Source organism: Manacus candei, unplaced genomic scaffold (genome assembly GCF_025592945.1).
Source record: "Manacus candei isolate 608988 ecotype Guabito, Panama unplaced genomic scaffold, ASM2559294v1 h1tg000028l, whole genome shotgun sequence".
Lineage (NCBI taxonomy): Eukaryota > Metazoa > Chordata > Aves > Passeriformes > Pipridae > Manacus > Manacus candei.
In genome coordinates, this window is record NW_026138076.1 from 27,972,247 (window position 1) to 27,991,343 (window position 19,097).

The 19,097-nt window shown below is 36.7% G+C and overlaps 1 protein-coding gene across 7 annotated transcripts in view; it reads right to left on the minus strand.

The window, feature by feature from the left end:
- Positions 1 to 19,097, minus strand: part of FHIP1A (FHF complex subunit HOOK interacting protein 1A) — an 86,697-nt gene that overhangs the window by 62,744 nt on the left and 4,856 nt on the right. For 4 of the 7 annotated variants that reach the window (XM_051790586.1, XM_051790588.1, XM_051790587.1 and 1 more), the window contains one exon: positions 8,726 to 8,848. The exons of the other annotated variants lie outside the window; for them this stretch is intronic. The gene's annotated coding sequence lies outside the window, so the exon portion shown is untranslated. The remainder of the gene's footprint in view (positions 1 to 8,725; positions 8,849 to 19,097) is intronic. 7 annotated transcript variants of the gene reach the window in all.

Below are 19,097 nucleotides of genomic sequence, written 5' to 3' on the forward strand. Positions count from 1 at the left end.
CCTACATGATCGCCCCACTTTGCATTTCAGAAGACACAGATGTAAGATACACTGCCCCATATCAGTTCAAATGTTTTTCTGGAGTATGTATTTGTAAGATAATCATGCAGAAAACCAAAAAATTTCCATTAAAAAAGAAAAAAACAAAGTGGTCATAAAAGAGAATCAGTAACTCTGCTCAGGGTTTGTTGGTTTCAGTATACTTTTGGCTTTTGTTGAGGTTTGTTTGTTTGGGGTGGTTTTTCAGTTGTTTGGTTGAGGGTTTTTTGTTCTGTTTTGGTTCTCCCCCTCCTCCAGTTTCAGGAAAAGCAACAATTTCTGAACAGGGTCATTCATGATACTGATTCAGATGCTGCCCTGCCTTTCAAAAGTGCCAGACCAGTTCTTCTCGTTTCTTTTAAGAAAGCAGTGCAATGGGACAATAGCTTCATCTCCCAGATTAACTACTGTTGAGTACCCAGCTCTAGGCAATTGGCTTGCTCTGTGCAAGCACTTTATTACCACTCTCCTACTTGTTTATATTTCTCAAAATGCAGCATATTATTCTCTTTGACGGCAGTTGCTTCCCACATGTTCATTCATCTTAGTTTGTCTCACTGGATTTCTTCAACAGTGCCTCATTAAACAGCCTGAATTTTTCTCTCCAGCTGCCTGCTAGGTTGACTTTCAGTGAAATTAAGGTAGATTTGCCAATGAAAGGAAAACAGAATCCAGTCACAGTCTTAAATTTTAAGAGACAACAAAGCTTTCTAGGCTATGAATTTTAATACTCAGAGATTAGCAATTCATCTTAATTTTAGTTCTATCCTTCTAGGACAAAACAGTTGCCTAGAGAGCTCCTGGTAAGTTTTTTACTAAAAGCGTTGCTCCAAAAGATGTGGTGAACCAGCAGAACAGTTCCCAGTTCCCAAGAGAATGATGCCCTATCCCTTGTTCCACATCCCTAGCACATTTATTCTGTACTTTCTGTTCAGTTCACAAATCAAATCAGTTTAGCAAGACTAAAACAGAAGGTAGAAAGCCCCCAACACTGCAACATGGGAACAGAGGCTGAGGGTGCCGTGCAGCTTCCACCTTGTACAGGGACTATCAGCCCCGCTGCTCCTAGAATTATTCCCCAATTTTTATTACCATAACTGCTTATTTAGAGCCAGTAAGTCAAATTCTGAAGATTAACAGCCAGTAATTGATGATATATTAGTTCTTCTGTAATAATATCAGAACAATTCAAACTCACTAGCAGCAAACACATTCAAACTGAATGCAAGAAAAATATTCCCTGGCCTGGTAGCGACTGTGCCCCTGGTAAGGGACACAAACTGACAAAGGAGATGCAAGGAAATATAACACAAAATGCTTGCAGAACTGGACAAAAAGCTCTACTGAACACGATCACGACTCAAAACATTCCCAAAAATGAATCTCTTTTTGCAAACAAATTAATAAAAATTTCTGATTTTCTTAAAGTAAACTTTTCACATCCTTTTCTCTGGAACTGAAAGAATTCTGTTTCTCAAAGATTGCCTTCCTGTTTTATTTTTCCAAAATTAAGCCTTCAACTCTGCATTTAGCAAATTCCAAGCTGAATATGACCCTTGGAGGCCAGCAGATTTGTTTGCATCTCACCCATCCCAGCAGCTAAAAGTAGGACTGTGCCTGGCTCTACTTGCCCACAAAGAAAAGTAACAGCAGATATAGCAATTTCTCATCTATTCTATCCCACCCTCAACGATACTTGGTATGGAGGGAACCGATTCCAAAATGCATCTACCATGGCACAAGTAAAAAGATGTTAGTTCCCTCCTTAAAAGGTACTTTGCTGTACAGTTGACAGTTTGGAAAACAGAGATAATGTTACAGCCTTAAAATAAGGAGAGAAGCAGGAAAGCAAGTTGTTCCTCTCAGGCATAATACTTTTTGACCTCCTCTAGGATGAAACCTACCATTACTTCCTTAACAGCAAAATAAAGTTTATCTTGCCATTCATAAATAGCAAAAAGTTATGCAGAAGTTTCTAAGCTGTTTTCAGAAGAGAAATATTCCAATTGCTTTGGCTTTTATAAGTTTTTTTCTCCATGTCATGACTTACATTAGGAGTTGGAATTTCCTTGGTTATCAAGTCCCCCTCATCGGTGATCATAATTTATAATCCTTCATAAATTGATGAGGCTCCAGCTTTTTAATGTACTCTTACATTCACTGAAGATACTATGACATTTTCAAAGCAGTGAAATATCAGTCCACACATTTTTTCCCAGTATTGTATGGTAGCCTACTTACTCACTAGAATCACCCATAGAATGAGATTACTGCCAGAATGCTTTATGAGTCTGTTTTTTAAATTAGAAGATAAGTAATTAGATCTTTCTAGACTGTACTGCAAGTTAAATGTTAAAGTTACTGAATTCACATGTAAAAGCTTCATTACCTGTGTCTTCAAATGCACCAGGTTGCTCACGGGTATTCCTGAACAGTTCTGTCATGAGGCTGAAAGGAAGGCTCCTCTCCAGCACATCCTACAACAGTAATACTCTGTTGCTGGTGTGTAGAAAGTATATTTTGCACAAGCCCCTTAAGAATCTGCAACATTTTAGAGATCTGCAAAGTAATTTCAGCACAGGAAGAACAAACTCTCAACCCAAGCAAAGCTCATTAGGACATAAAAACAAGCAGCAAAACTAGGAATGATTAAATATCAACATCCTGATACAGAGTTGTGGGGTGGAGTTTTTCTAACGATGTTGTTACCTGTCTTCTCAGTATAACTGGGTAGCCATTAAGTGTGAACAACAGCTTTGAAGTGAGAGAAATGCTGCTGAAGAAAATCAATATTAAGTGGTACTTAGACCAAGTTATTTTCTAGTATCCCTTTTTATATCTGAAGGATCCCAAACTGCTTCAGAAAGCAATCAGATTTTAATTGTTACAGTGATTAAACTGACAAACACCAACAGCTCTTCACTGAAGCAAAATATTGAAGCTAGTAAAGTAAATCTCAGAGTAATGCCAATCAGTAATTTTATCTAGAACACTGACTTTCGGTCAAGGTTGCAGTATGGTTTCAGATTAGCCTCCTTCTGTGGTAGGGCAGTCACCAAAGATTTTCCCTTCAGCAAAAGATTCAACCAAAAGACATTTACATACTGTCACACACCCAGGGAAATATTTTCCCTTCCTCTTGAATATAAGGTTCCTACTAGAAGAGAGGCAAAACCCTCCATTGTGTTTCATAAAGCAGTTTCTGTGCAAGCTTAAAAAAAAATTTTTTTTTCAAAACCTGAGACTTAGTCAGCTGCACACCTCTGCAATACATAGAAAAACCTACAACAAAACAGCCTGAGTATACAATACACTGTAGCACTTCACTGGAAGAAAGGGGAAACTTAAATTCAATGGACATAAAAAGAATACTACGATAAATCATTTTGCAAACTACATGTTAGTTTCGGTAACCTGTGCCTTTCAGGAAAGCATTATATTAATATAATCACTTCCACCTTTTCTTGGTTCAGGCACAGTTTATTTTAGTTAAGAGAGCCACAAAGTAGGACAATACAAGTATTCTGCTTAGCTTGCATTTCGCAGACTTGAGCATGCACATGGCAATGGGATCAGTTACTTTACTACCCAGCCAATTTCTTCACTTTAAACCCCAAGCACTGCTAGAAAAATCCCATTAATCTAATCTGGGTAGCAGAAAAGTTTATCCAAAATTCCTTCTCAATAATGTGACACTTACAGGGTACAAATCTTTGTTTTAAAAAACTTACATCAGAAATATTCAATTTACATTTTACAACATTGAACTTAATATGAAACAAAGTCCACAAGCACTGCTTTAAAAATCCCAACAGTACCCTTGAAGTAGGTGACAGATTATTTTTTCATTATAATTCAATTCTATTTGTAGCAAATCAGAGTTTTAAAAAATTCTCAGGAAACCAGAGAGATTAATTACAACGTACATTCATAGCTCTGAAACATTCAATAAACACAGAGAGAGTCTTTAAAAAGATTAACATTAATATATGATAGATGACTTAGACGTCCAGAACTTAGATCCTGCATTCTCCTCCCTCTGGATAACTCTTCTTCCCCTCTCTGTTCCTGTACGTGTTAATTTGTGACAAATTACAGAATTCATTGTTACAGGCCATGACAGTTACCAAAGGCATACATGATTTTTAAAACTATTTTAAAAGAAAAAGACAAAGCCCACTGAATTGACGGAATGGAAAGACTATTAAATAAGCCCATGGACTGCACAAGGCCAGAGACACCACCACACGCTTGGACTATGCACATATTCTCCTGCCTCCTTCTCTTCCATCAAATCCTACTGTGAGGACAGCTCAGCTTGAAAACCCTCAGCAATCACCACTGCTCCATATACAACAAATGCATTGAACTTCATTATTTCCACTGCTTGTCTGATGAACAAGAACCTTGTTTGACAACAGCTACATAGAGGTTTCTATGACATATTTCTGTTCAGCCCAACAGATTTTAGCACTGCAAAAACAAAAATCCAATGAAAATTCAGCACTCCGATTCAACCAGTTCTTGCAGGTCTATATATTAACAGTATACCTTACTCTTCTTCTCTTCCATTTATTCCAAGTTTATATTTTGAAAATTATAATAAACAATTTAATTAATCCACACTAGCTTTACCCTAAAATGCTTTTTGTTTTAAAAAACGTTGGGATGTAAAGAACAATGATGCACAGCAAAACATGTCAACTGAGAATTTGATCCTTCGAGACTTTGTTCTACAATTTTATTTTGTATTAACAGGATTTTTTCCTTCTAAGTTAACTGCCATCACAATGGTGGTTTTTTCCTCCAAAGCAAACATAAAACTGTTATGTTGATAATGATCAGTTTTAGTATGAAAAACATAATCACCTTTTTTCTGGTTTGCTTTTTGTGGTTTTTTTTAAGTCTATCATAAAATCTCTTAATTTCTAACACCAAACTTACCAAATTGCCTTCATTAAGAATGGTTACAAATTCCTTTAGGTTTTATATGTCTACTAGCAAGCACAGTTTACACTGATTCAGTACTGATGTGTAGCCAATTTTAGAACAATAGCTACTTGCTATTTTTATTTCAATAAGACCAAAGTTTAGAAAAACAGTTGTCACTATTACCAGAGAACCTGTCATATTTTTCTATATCCTCATGCCAGTGGCCTTTACCTGCCATTAGACACTTCCTTGCACTGTGCTTCATTCTTCAGGGCAAAATATGCACTTACCTAATTGAACTCAAGACACAAGCAATGACAAGTAAGTCAAGATGTCAAACTAAACATTCTTTATGACATACCCTGAAACTTTGCAATGAATACATCACATGATGTGATACACACAAAAGCTTTTTCCTTGTTTATCTTGAGCTGAGAAAGAGCAAGAGTCTTATGCATATGAAAGCAAAGTATACATCTTTATACTTCTGCAAACAGCCAGGCAGATGTGTCCCTTACAGACCTCTCCCTCAGCATTATAGTGAGAGCAAATTTGTATGCTAGTATATAGTGATGAAAGATTAGAAATAAGAACCGTTTAAATTATTTATAGAACATCACTGACTCCTAAAGAAGGCCATGAGAAGTAGCCTGTAACCGGCCTGAGGAACCCTATGAAAGAGTAAAATATTAATAGAAAATAGCTATTACATGATTTATATTAATATTTTGTGAAGCTCAAGGCAGTTTAAAAATTACCTACATCAGTAGAGCAGTATCTTCCTCTATAATATTCATTTCAGATAACTGACGGTAACCAAGTTTTTACTGGATTACTCCTAAGATCAAACTCACTGTTGAACGGAAAAGACACTTTCCTCCCCACAAGTCTGAGTCTTCACAATTTTTCTACTTTTTTTTTTAAATCAGAACAAATTCAAAACCCTACAAACTGCCACCAGAAAAAAAAAAGAAAACAAAAAACAACAAACCAAAAAAGCCCCACATCACAACACAGGAAGAATACAGTTGAAAGGAAGCACAATCCTAAGATACTGCATATAACTAATGTAATTTTATCCACTTACTGTCTTCTTTCATTTTGAAATTCCATCCTGAATCTATGAAAGCTTTACTTAGAAAAGTTTAACTGAAAACAAAAATTTATTAGAATACACTAGTTTCAGATGTATTAATATTTTTTGATAAAAAATGTTAAGGCTTTAATACCAGTTGGGACTAGAGTTGAAAATCACAGATACTTAACAATCTTAGACTAGATACCAAAGCTCTTACACTAAGAAAGTAGAACTTGTTCTTCATTATTACTGTTAGCTAAACTAAGGGGAACTCAAACGTACTAGTACAGTTGACGAGTTAAACTAACATGGAATAGGAACAAATGAGAACTAGAGAAAGACTTCACATCACTGTGTTGGTTCAGGTCACTTCCTCCATCAGTCACTGTATTGTTTTTCCAGCAGCATAGCTAGATTTTAAGTCAAGGAAAGAAGAAACAGCTAACTGAAAGCTGTACACTGCTATAAATGAAGTTATAGAATGAGACTGGACTCTGGTTTAAACCAATAGCTGTTGTTCTTTCGTTTTCTCACAGGAGAAAGAAATAGACTTGTCTTTATTGTGCAAGATATTAAGTTCTAATGCTACAAATCATCTGAAGAACTCTCACCTACAGCGATTGATTGAGAAATAGTCACTTCAGCAACCTAAGCTGTTTGCACACAGCCAGAGAACCACGGAGTAGCTGTAGCTCAATATAAGTAAAAGGTGATACTCATAAAATTTTGGATATGGTGCCATCAGTCTTGGGAATATGTAGTTCTTCTGGACAAACACCCTGCTAACAGAGCTTTTAAGAGAAGGCTTGACATTCAGAAGCATTTTAATATTTGTATTTAATAAAACAGGTTTACAAAACTGTCAGAGCTGGCAATTAATTCCTTCAGAGTGTGGAAACAATAACATACTAAATACTTAACTTGCCAAGCATCAGCGTGTCTAGAGCCCCTCAGTTTCCTGAAGATACTTTGATATGATACTTTGGGAACTTGTACAAGCTGTTAAAGAGAAACCAGATGCCTCCCTAATCGTTACAGAGCAGCACAGGTTAGGATGAGAAGAATAATATCCTCACTCCAACTTGACAAAAGTCTCCCATCAACTTCAAGAATTGCAACAAACTGCATCAAAAAAAGAGGTGGAAGCATGAGTATGTATCATTTCAGGGGAGGATAAGACCAGACACATGATACATGAAAGGCTTCTGAAAAATGGTGTTCATTTTCATAAAGTGTTTGGCATTTTAAAAATAACAAACGAAGTACAGGAGTTTACCAGATAGTTAGTACTTAGTTAATATCTACCAGCTATTCATATTTTTTCTAATCAATTTCAAAGAAAACCTGGATATATAAAAACCAGGAACTAGTGGTTCTTGTAAAGTCTCATTTCATATTTGTTCCCCTTTCTAATGTTGTTTGACTGGTATGAATGTTTTACCTGATACAACAAACATAACTCTGGAAACTGAACACACCGTCAGATTTTCTATGATTTCAAGCTTGTCTGTACTAATCCCAGCCTCATTTCACACCCACACATCAGGCTCCCTCCCTAGCTAGCTTGGGCTTCTCTTCTGCACAGAACTTCCTTATGACAATCTTGCAATTAACACTCACATCTCCTCCCCAAATGATGCCAAGTCAGGCTATGAAGACCACACCCCCCTGCATGCCATTTCATCAGCCCCTCATAAGTGACTCATAAGTATTCAGCCCTTTTCACCTTGTAAAACAGCTTATCTAATAAAAACAAAGCACATGTACAATGTTGCATCAAATGATACTCATGCTTGTAGATCAGGTCAGGAAAAACACCTGAATTTTCATCTGTCAGCTGACTAGTTTCACTGTAGAGTAACATGAAGTAAGATGATCCAATGACAAAATAAAGTCTAGGAGCCTCTATCCCTTCTTCAGTTTTTGTTGAAAAAGGTTTTCTAAAGTTTTTGTGCTCAGTTTTTAAACTCAGATGGAGAAGACAAGTGTTTCCTCCTTCAACTCTTTTTGTATTTTACATTGTGACTGTTAAGAGTCATAATTAAAATAGAAAACATCCATTCTTCATCTGACAGGCATTTCAACTATTTCATACCCCATACTCCAAACATGGAAATATTCGGAACAAAAAAAAAATCAAAAAAAAACCAAAAACCCCAAACAAACAAACAAACAAAACCCAAGCAGAGAGTCGTGCCAACTCAAGAAAATCCTGCTATACAGGCTGTCAGGTTCTCATCAGTATGCCACTGGTGATCTGTCACTGACTTACAGGGTATATAGGTCACATAATATTGTTCTCCAGAAGTCACAGGGCACTAAGGGACAGCTGAAGTGCATTTGATAATTGCTGTACATTCATTTCCCATGTAAGCAATTACTGTGGTTGTCACAGGAATATTACACAGTCGTCCAGCTGTACAGGCGGGAACACGACCAGAACTGAAACACCAAACACTGACAGGATGCTCCAGAGTCCACGTTGTCTAAATGCAACCCAGTGCTACTGGAGACTCTGACATTTTAAATAAGACTGAAGTCTCAAGCCCACTTTTCGGAAGACAGGTGTCCATAACACAAAAACTGACCTGACACCCAGCATTGCACATAGAAAGCTCATGGTTCAGCAAACAGACTTCTGTTCTGAACTAACACACATACACACACTTCTCTTACCTGCAATTAAAGCATGTCAACAGGTCAGCAAGGAAAAACTTGCTCTGGCAGCTCTTCCATTTGCGAACAATCTAGAACTTAAGTTTCTTCAGCTGACACCTTTCAGCAGCATTCAGCTTTCCACTACAGACAAGAAAAGGCAGAGAAAGTAGAAAAGTAAAAATTATCATTCTCTATTATTAGAAAGTAACTGCCCAACACCTAAATGAAATTGGGGGGGGAGAGGGGAAGATGACCCAAAACCATCTTAGAACAAGATGATAAAATCTCTAATACAAAAGAAAAGCAGTTACAGAGTGTATTTCACAGCACCAGACAGGCCCACACAGACAAGGTCAGGGCTTTCAGGCCTTTCAGCAATACCTTAGTAAGAAGCCCTTGAAAACACCAAGGACATCATCAGCTATGAGCCCACACCACCGCAGAAGCAATCCACACTTTCCTTCCTTACTGCCTTCTGTTCACTGCTGCAACTCAAAAACATTTGCATCCATGCTGCACCTCAAAAACGTTCATGCATCACACATTGAACACGTTTGGGGCAGTTAAAAAACTGTTCTGGTTAAAAAGTAACCACTGGGGGAAAAAATAAATAATAAAACACAAAAGTAAAAAAAAAGTGGTATTACGCTGAATACTAAACCTGCCTACACCGCCAAAAAGCTGATTACAAAACTCACTTTTCAGACAAGAAATGCATCATAACAACATCTTGTTAAACAAGCTAAACACATGCAAAGGAGGAGGAGGAATCCACACCTTTCTGTCAACACTGAAGTGATTCATATTAAATCTACATTTGACATGCAACAAGACTGCCCACATACAGAAAAATGCAAGTATGAAAAGGGTGTCTGTTCATTTACACAGTGCTTAGCATTCAAAATTGATTTTACAGACATCCTGCTAACCTGTCTGACAGAAATTCCTCCAGACTACACAAATTCAAAATAGGGAGGCTGTCAGTTTTTCTCTCTTATAAGCAAGGAGGTAAAATTCTGAAAGTTTTCAGTATGCTGAAAAGAATCATGCAAAAGTTAAAAAAGTATATACATCAAGGGACAAACTAATTTTTTTTATACATACTAATTTTTGGCCAAGAACTCATCATTTAAAGCAGGTTCTTAAACAGCTTTCTCATCAAAGTAGCATGAACAAAACATACGAAAATTAAGATCTTATGGGAAGACACTACAAGTTCATAGGTCACAAATATAACATGGTTTCATACAGGCTAGGGTAGATGATCCTTGTCATTTTATGTTCCTGAATTGTAGGGACAATTACATCAGATTTCTCCACAGAGACAACTAGAAATCTCATAACATCCTGTCTTTTAACATCATTTTCTGCCTCTATTAAAACAAAGAGGTAGTCCGAAAAACTAGCCAATTTCCAAGTGAAATCTCTAAAATATTTCCTGCCCTTAATAGAATTGTACTCCAGTCTGTGACTCTAAATAACAAAAGAAAATAAATACCTAACACTAACATGGAACCAGACAAACCCAGAAAATGTTATGAGCTAAGGGTTAGGACTTTTTTTGTTAAAGTATCCTTTAAATAGCATGTGGGGATTTGGGATTTTTTTTTTTTTAAATTCCACGAGGAAAAAAGTTTGTTGGTCTTTTCCTACTTTGATCCCAGTTCAGAAAGGTATTACATTGCACAGTTCTCTAGAGACAAAAATCCTTAAGAGATTCGCAAAAACTCCTCCATATGCTTTCCTCTGCTGACATTCCATGTGGCCTTTGTTACTGCTAGCTGGCTTCCACAGCCTGAGGATGTGTGTAGCATCACTGAAGTAGTAAAATACTGCTCACAAAACACTAGCTTACTAAACCATGATATTTTTAATATAGTTTCTTATTATTCAAAATAATTCTGAGTGGGGACTCTAAGGGGAGGAGATTACTCCATAATTTGTAATTAACACCTACACCTCTCCTGGTCTGCTTCCTACATCCATTGCACCTGGTCATAAAAATAACATTCCAAGTTTGATTTGGAATTAGTTTGATTTAAATACAGTCTTTCCATTTTTGCTTTGCTCTATCACTTAACTGTGTAAATTTTTAAGTGGAGCCTATAATTGTGTTCTTGACCAAGCCGTCCATTAGCTTAAATAATAATTTTCTCCCTTGGATTTATCTTCTTTAATTTGAAGCATAGCTTAAAAACTGCTGTCATACACATAATGAAATAGGTATAGTCTAAATGACAATCTCATAATTGAGATTTACAAGTTGATCAACCCAGAATTTTTCTTTCCTTTTAGCTACATAAGAAATAGTCCATCACAGGGAACACAAAAGAGGAAGAGGGAAAAAAAAAAAAAAAGGAGAAATAGCCCCTACCCAGAGTCAAAGTCTACACATATTTAAGAGTCGGGCCATATTATCCTAACATATTCAGTGTTTCAACTTCAAAGTACTGCAAGACTGACTCACTGAATCTTTGTTACTACTACTGAGGCAGTATAGAAAATCACAAAGGTCTGTTCTTCTGTAGTCTACAAAAGTTCTTTTGTATTTTACAAAAGATTTCTCTATGATATGCAATTAGTGTGCAGGTTTTAAAGAGAAAGCACTTGGAACATGGAACAATTCTCTGGTCACACATACGTAAAAAAATCTGGATCTGAAACCTTAGCACCAAGCTCTGATAAATTTCCTGTCCTTATGCCTTTAGCTTCCCAAAGCATCTGGAAAAAGAAAAACAAACCAAAAAAACCCCATAAAACCAAAAAAACACCAGCAGGCACCTTAGGTTAGATGGCAAAAGAAGACTCAGTCTAGTATATGAAATAACAAGAGTCTGAATAATTTAACACATTACAATTTTGAATCAAGTTTTTTTAATTAAAAAAAGCTGTAATTAAATTAAAGAAGCACAGTTATAATTAAACAGAGAGCTTCTGTACTTGTGGCCCAGGAGAATCATATTCATCACACAGTATCACCAGTTCAGTACTGCCAGGTAGAAAATAATACATTGTTATCTCCAGAGAACACTGACACTGGGATCTCTTTCTAGGCACTGAAAAAACATTACTGCCAAGCACAGTCTTGCCTTACGTAACACATTTTTGGAAGAGCAAATATTTTGCTTTTGCATCAAATACACAGCTTTCTAAAAGAAAGCAGGCAACACTACACACCACGTAAAAAAACCCCACACATCTGCATTCTGTATCCTGGACAGGGAGGAGGGAACAGAGGGACAGAGAGAAAACACAAAAGGTTCTGCCTTCTGATTTCTAAAAACTGAGACAGATGAGGAAAACATGAAATGGTGGAGCAGTTGCTCAAAAATTTTGAACCAGATATTAAAATGTTATATTTTATGCAATATTTTCTGATTCATATGATTGATATTAGTTTTTATATAGTATTTTCTGGCTTATTCATATTAATAGTATTATTCATAATGACAGGAATATCAGAAAAAAATATATCTCAGCTTACATTACTTGAATAGCCTGAAATTCTGTCCTAAAATGAGTGTGATAAGGTGTGTATATTAAAAAGCTTTAGAACATAAAAATAATCAATTAATGAATTCATTAATTAAGATGCTCTACTTTATACCTTGATATCATCAAATCCTAACAGACAGGCATTTTCAACATTTCTTCAGCCCACAGCAAAGCAGAATGTCAAACTTTCTTTTAACAAGCAGGCTGCCAGGACCATCCTAAGAATGGCAAAAGCCTTTTCAAGGGCTTGTAAATTTTCTCTCTTTTTTTTTTTTCTAAAATACAATTAATTTTGAGCTCAAGATTATACTGCATTTTATTTGAGATGAAAGTTGTCCTTGGAGACTGTATTACATCCCATGCATCTTAACCAACACCATTACCCAGGCTAGATATTATGAAAGATGCATAGTTTTGTGGTTTGGGAAATTCAAATTGCTTTCCTTATCTTTCCACTTCATGTGAAAGGCCAAGAAAATAATCCCAGTAACCACGGTCCACAGATATATGAATCAATACAAACACTCCCAGTAGCAATATATGGCATTCAAAAACAACAGATGGACTGTAAAATATTAAGAGGGAACTATGTCCCTGTTTCATACATGCATGAATTAAGAGAAAGAATGCCCTAGAAGTGATACATCCCAGGAAATTTCCCTCTGTGAATAACAAACCAAAAGTCTCCTAAACTGTTAATTTTACATAAAAATGTGCCTATTTATTTTTGATTTAAAGACCAGTTGACTGCAGGACTTCCTCAAATCTTTGTTTTTCTTCTGCTATTCACAGCTTTGCCCAATAGCATGCAACTGAAATTAAAACCATTGTTTAATGTCACTGTTGTTATCCCTGTCATTTGAACAAGAAATCTCATACAGCACAGAGCTACCTCTGATTTGGGCTGGTACTGGACAATTAATTAAAGGAATAGAATTAGTGTACTCAAATAAACACAGGCTACAAGGGCAGCACAATAGAGGGTTGTTTACAACATACAGTGGATTACATGAAAGAGTTTTCCAAATTTTCACTAACACAAGCTGATTAAGTCTGCATGGCAGAGAGCAGACTAGCACAGGCCTGGGAGCAGTAAAACCACAGTGGCTTGGATGCAATGCCACACAAATATGACAAAACTGTTTTTGAAGCTAATCTAGGCAACTTCACACCACATTTCCTAGCACTCCCTGTTCTAGGATTTGCTCTTGAAGAGCCAGGGTGGGTATAGGCATGCCCACAGTCATTTTTTCATATTATTACCTTCTAACAGAGTTCTAGCTACTGTTCAACAGCCACAGCATTGTGAAGTTACCAGTCTTGCTCATCTACTCCATGCAGGTGAAAAAGGGAAAAAAAACAGAGAGAGAGGCATAATGTTTTGATATCTTCTGGATCCTTGTTGTCAATGAGAAGTAAGTGTAGAGGTAGTGAGAAAATGAATTCTCGGTACCGCTTTCTCCCTGAATTTTACACATCCTGTTGCATCACAATAGCCATCTCCTATATCCAGTCAAAGGCTAAAAAAATCACCTCAAAGCCACCTTCATCGTCATCACCCCTGTGCCATGTTAATACCCATCACATTTCTGTCACAGCTGCTTTCATTACCTGTTCTTAAAATCATACACAACTTTTCCAGATAACGTATTCCAATGCAACAGTACCTTACCAACCAAGCAAAGACATTGTGGAAAACACATGTATCTCATACACATAGACTAACCCTCATTTTCTCATGTCTCCACTACCTCTTTCTCTTCTTTGAAGGTAAAATAACAGCACCCAGCTTATTCAGTCAGTCCTCCAGTCACCCAGATATTCTTACTGCTCTCCTCCTCCAGACTCCCTCCAGTGGGTTCATGTTACCTTCTTTTTTCCTTTTTTATTTTTAATTAATTCCATCTTCAAAACTGGACTCTACATCAACATTGGCTGGAAAGATTACTTCATTTAAGTTGCAGAGATGACTTCTCACATATGTGATGCAGTCACACAACCCCATACTAAGAACTACAAAGCTCTTTAAGGTTTACTGAATCAATCCTCAGGGAGAAGCATTTGGTCCTTCTGGCCTTCTCCAACTGCTCCCATAAGCCAGTAGGCAGAAATTACTTTAAAGAAGCCTTGCTATGTTTGAAGCAAGGAACTGTGTTGTGGGGCTCTTTTGCCACACAAACCTCAGCCCCAATCCGAAAACTGGCTCTATTTAAAAAAACCCCCAACTTTTCTAAGAGCAGAATTCAATCATTCTGTGATAGTTTCTTGGTATTCTCTAATTTTACAATTTTATAACAACATTGATTCTTGTCGTCCATTAAAATATATAAATCCTTCACATATATACAAAAAACCCCCATGCCCCTACACCAGAACACCATCTTATGAGTCCATTTCTAGAGAAAACAATGTTTTTGAAGAAGTTTAGCACTAACCCACAGTAAATTCCTCCAGAAATTCTTTAACAAGAATGAAGTTTTGACAGTTTCTATCACAGAGTCAAGCTATCAGAGACCAACTGCTCCTCTTCTGTTAGCATTCTGAAGACAGAAATTGCATTAGTCTAACATGGTTTAATCTCAAAAGTAAACTCACATGGGCTACTGCTTATTTCTTTGTCATCCTCTACTGCTTTAGGAGTGTTTAATTCCCAGGAAAAATACTTGAACAAATAATCAAAGATAAATAACTGAGTCTACAACAGCTCATTTCCACTTCCCCCTCACCCTTGATGCCTGTACAGACAGACACTACAATTACTCTTCTCAGTGGAACAGTATTACACATATCCTCCATGAGTTAAGTAACTGCAGCAGCTCAGGGATTACATCAGCCAGCTCTTACCCTTTCAGTAGTGTTTTTTAAACACTTTAAATTTAAACTTATCTAAATGCTCCCAAACTCACATTTTCCTCACACCACCTTGGGGTTTTAGCAGTGGCCTTGGACACAGTTTCACCTCCCACTCTCAGTATCTCTTATTAAAGGTGAGGTGAACCAAACCAAACCAAACAACAGACCTCAATCTGCTTTGAATTATCTGTCCACAGCTCCACTTGTCAAACAGAAGTAAACTTCCCCTGGCTTTCTTTTTACTAACTATATTTCTATAACGATTTCTCCTTACTCTTTTTGAGATGGCCATTCTGAATGTTGCATTTGAACTATATGTGCTTATGCTTTATTTTTACACTTGTCCTTGGTAATTCAGATGGGATTTCCTTTCCCTCCTTGTTGTATTTGATGCTGAAGAGCTCACTAGTAGCCAAGACAGCCTCTCACTACTTTTCATATTTTCCTCTGTGAAAGAATATTTTCAATTTCTGCCACTAGCATAATTTCCTGAAGGAACAATATTCCCTTGTATTTTTTTCTCTTAAAACACAGAACTACTTGGTAAGAATCATGTTGCCAGACTTATTCAAAGTCTGCCTTTCTAAAAATCCAGTTGTTTTATTTTAGCACGAGTCCTCCTTCTCAGACTCTCATTTGCTCACTCTCACACAAGTTACTTATCTTCTAGTTGTAACAAAGCTTGGAAGTGCCTATCTTCTGGTTGCTTTTTTCATATTTAGCACCAGGAAAGCTTTACTTAGGTCCTCCAACAACTTACTAGGAACCTGCATCCCATCATTTCTCCTAACCAACACTCCTAGATAATTAAAATCCTGGATCTGGATGATTTCTGCTAGGTGTCCCAAACACATTCAGAATATTTCCCAGATTTGCTAGCCTTCAGTCACCTCTACCAAGGCAGTATCAATATTCTTTACCTTTTGATTTGCACAGACTTTTAGTCGGATTATTTAGAATGGAAAATTTAATTTATTCTGCCATTAACTGTTTTCTCAACGCCCTTATGCCACAGACTCCAATACTCCTGTTCTTAAATAAATATTTTTATCTCGGAATATCTGAATGTATTTTGAAATTATAACTGCTCAGATCACATTATCTCCTGACATCATGACCAATGCTGAGTCCTCTTGAAATGTTACTGAGTTGATGCCTCTTTTAAATCTAAACTGTTGTTACTCTAAATGTTTGCCAAAACTCTGTACAAATGTACAGTACAAATCTACACTAGTAACAGAATATGCCTTGCTGCCAACACAACAAAATTTTAGCCCCCACACTTGCTGCTACTTTAAAATTTAAACAGTAACATTTCACCTATTGAATCATGGCACATGTACCTGCTATGGTAATGATGCAATGCACAGCAAGTACTGAATTTAAGCTATGCATGCTTTATCACTTCCTAAACTAATACAACATCTGTGAAATGAGAGGCATTGCTATCATGTTAGAATTTTAAATTGTCAAGAGGAAGAATCAGGTAACATCATTCATCTTTAATTCATTTAACTTTTTAAGATGTATCCGCACACAAAGTAATTCAAATGCTGTTGAATTTCACAGAAGGCTAATGGGAAAAGTTCATGCAAATACAAGCCACAAATTCTGCTATCATTTTTTTCTTATAAGCAAAGACTAAAAGAAACATTAATACCTGAAAAAGTGTTCAGATAGCTTCTATAGACACCGAAACTCAAATAATTCAGCTGATTTAACTGAGCTAGTTTGAATGTCAGCAGAACCACGGTCTGTGTGCCCAGAATTTTATCTGCTCCCTCAGCTACAGAAGTAGATCTAACACAGAGTATTAACACTTCCTTTCGTAGGGACCCTTGCCCTCCGTCCTTAATGTTGGGTTAATGTTTCTGATTTACTCATTTCACTAACATGCAGGTTGCTAAAAACACCACTAGAAAAAGATGTAACTTGCAAATAGCATGTATTATAAATGCAGTCTTTGCTAAACTGCCTTAGTTGTTGCTCTCTGAATATTTAATTTTATTTTTTTCCAACAGTAAAGGTTTTTGTGAGAAGAAAAAAAGTTCTTCAAGTCCAAGCATTCCACTGGCATCCAAGCAAAACAAACCTAGCTCTATCTAGCCAAAAGGAATCCTGCAAAAACATTTCAATACTACTGTGTGTTCTGCTGTATCAACATTAGCAAGTCAGGAACCCATAAGCACTGTGCTGCTGCTGGCAAATATCACCACATGAAAATCATGGTAGCAAAATATGCTGAAAGCAGATGCAACCACTGACAGACATAAAAACCTCTGGGTTATCTGGCAGCCAGTTCACAGTAATGACTCCCGGTGTTGTTCACACTGCTGGGACCAAAACATTAGGAACAGAATAATTGTGAGGGCAAATCAGTTTCTGCCCTCCATGTTTTTCCTCCATTCAACACTTCACAGGCTCCTCATCCCATGAATATGTTTCAAGAAGCTGATAAAGAACTTTCTAATTGTTTACCTGAAACCACTCCAAGCAGGCAAGCATAATTAATCTTAATGCAAGTCAGCAATTCAGAAAGAAAATTATCCTGTGACACCTACTGCTGACTATGTTCTATGCTTCCCTGTACTGAATGGCAAAATGGGCAATTAAAAGCAAAAACAAAAAGAAAAAAAGGAAAACCACCTCAAAGTAACAAAGTAGCTAAACCCACTACTTCCTTGATATTCCCAATCCACACCAAAAGCATTCCAAGGACATTTGAGTAGTTTGAGAACAACATTCGAGTAGAAAAAAAAAAAGGAGCAACACACACTTTTCTGAAGATGTTAATGGTTTGCAGTAAAATTTTTGGCTGTCTAGCACCTGTCATCACTGTACCTTGATCAGGTACACAAGGGAGACAACCCAGAATTCAGATGATTCTATATCACTCACAGAGACAACAGAGCCCTCACTTCCAAAATGAATCCACGTCTTGCTTGTGGTTGGGAGAATGCACTTCCTGCAAAGTTTAGCACTGAAAATCAAGGGAGTTCCTCAAAAGGAGAGAGAAACTTTCATCTTCCATAGGTTTTCTTACAGAAATACTGCATTTACAACACTGAACTAAACCATATTTATGGCACAAGCAAAGCGTAAAAGCATTGCAAGTGTTCAAGGAGCAAACAGCACAGTTCTGTTAATAAAGCCCGTGAGTCCAATGTAACAAGCCACAGATGTCTCACCTTCAACTTATAATTATAAAAGGCACACCTCTCTACTCAGGCTCCCTTCTTCCCTTATATGTTTAGGATATACATGCTTACAGAAATACTGCTCTTAATGTAATGCCAATACAGTGATGAAGCAGCAAGCCAAGTTATCTCTCTATCAGGTTTGCAGCATTAGGGTAGGAGCCTACCACAACAAGATGAGTTAACACAACTCAGTAAAAACCCACACTCCTCTTTGGACTGGCTGCAACTTTTCATTCATAGCTCTTTGACTTGTGTGTCAAAAACCCCAAATATCTGAAATTAGTTTATTTATTACCATTATTTATTACCATTTATTTATTACCATACCATTAATGATTACTGTTAATCATTAATAAAACTAACTCCAAAATACAAAATTTGCTTCCCTCTTACTCAGAAGTATCTGAGGTTTTACAAAAGATTTTGTGAATGGAAGTGGAATTGTTTCTTCAGGAGTCCAACTCTTCAACTGGCTGCACAGTGCAAAAAAACCAGCCAACAGTTAAATTTAACTTACATTGCAGAAGTTTACTGGTATATAGGTCTTGCCAATATTTTGAAGGCTTATTTTTTTTCACATTCATTAGGAAATCCTTCTAACTGTGAGCTCTTTCACTGGCATCCATCACTTGATCAGTTCCTCAGGCAAACTAAACTCTTGCTAGAAAAGTCTTTTTATACAAAAATTTTCACAGAAATAAATCCTGCCCCCCACCAATATACAGTACAGGCAACTTGTAAAAACTATCTAGAATTAGAAGGATAATGGGCACAATTGTCTTTCAGTAACAGTTATTAATGCAAAGAACCTAGCACATGTTTTTAGTATCACACAGCTTTCT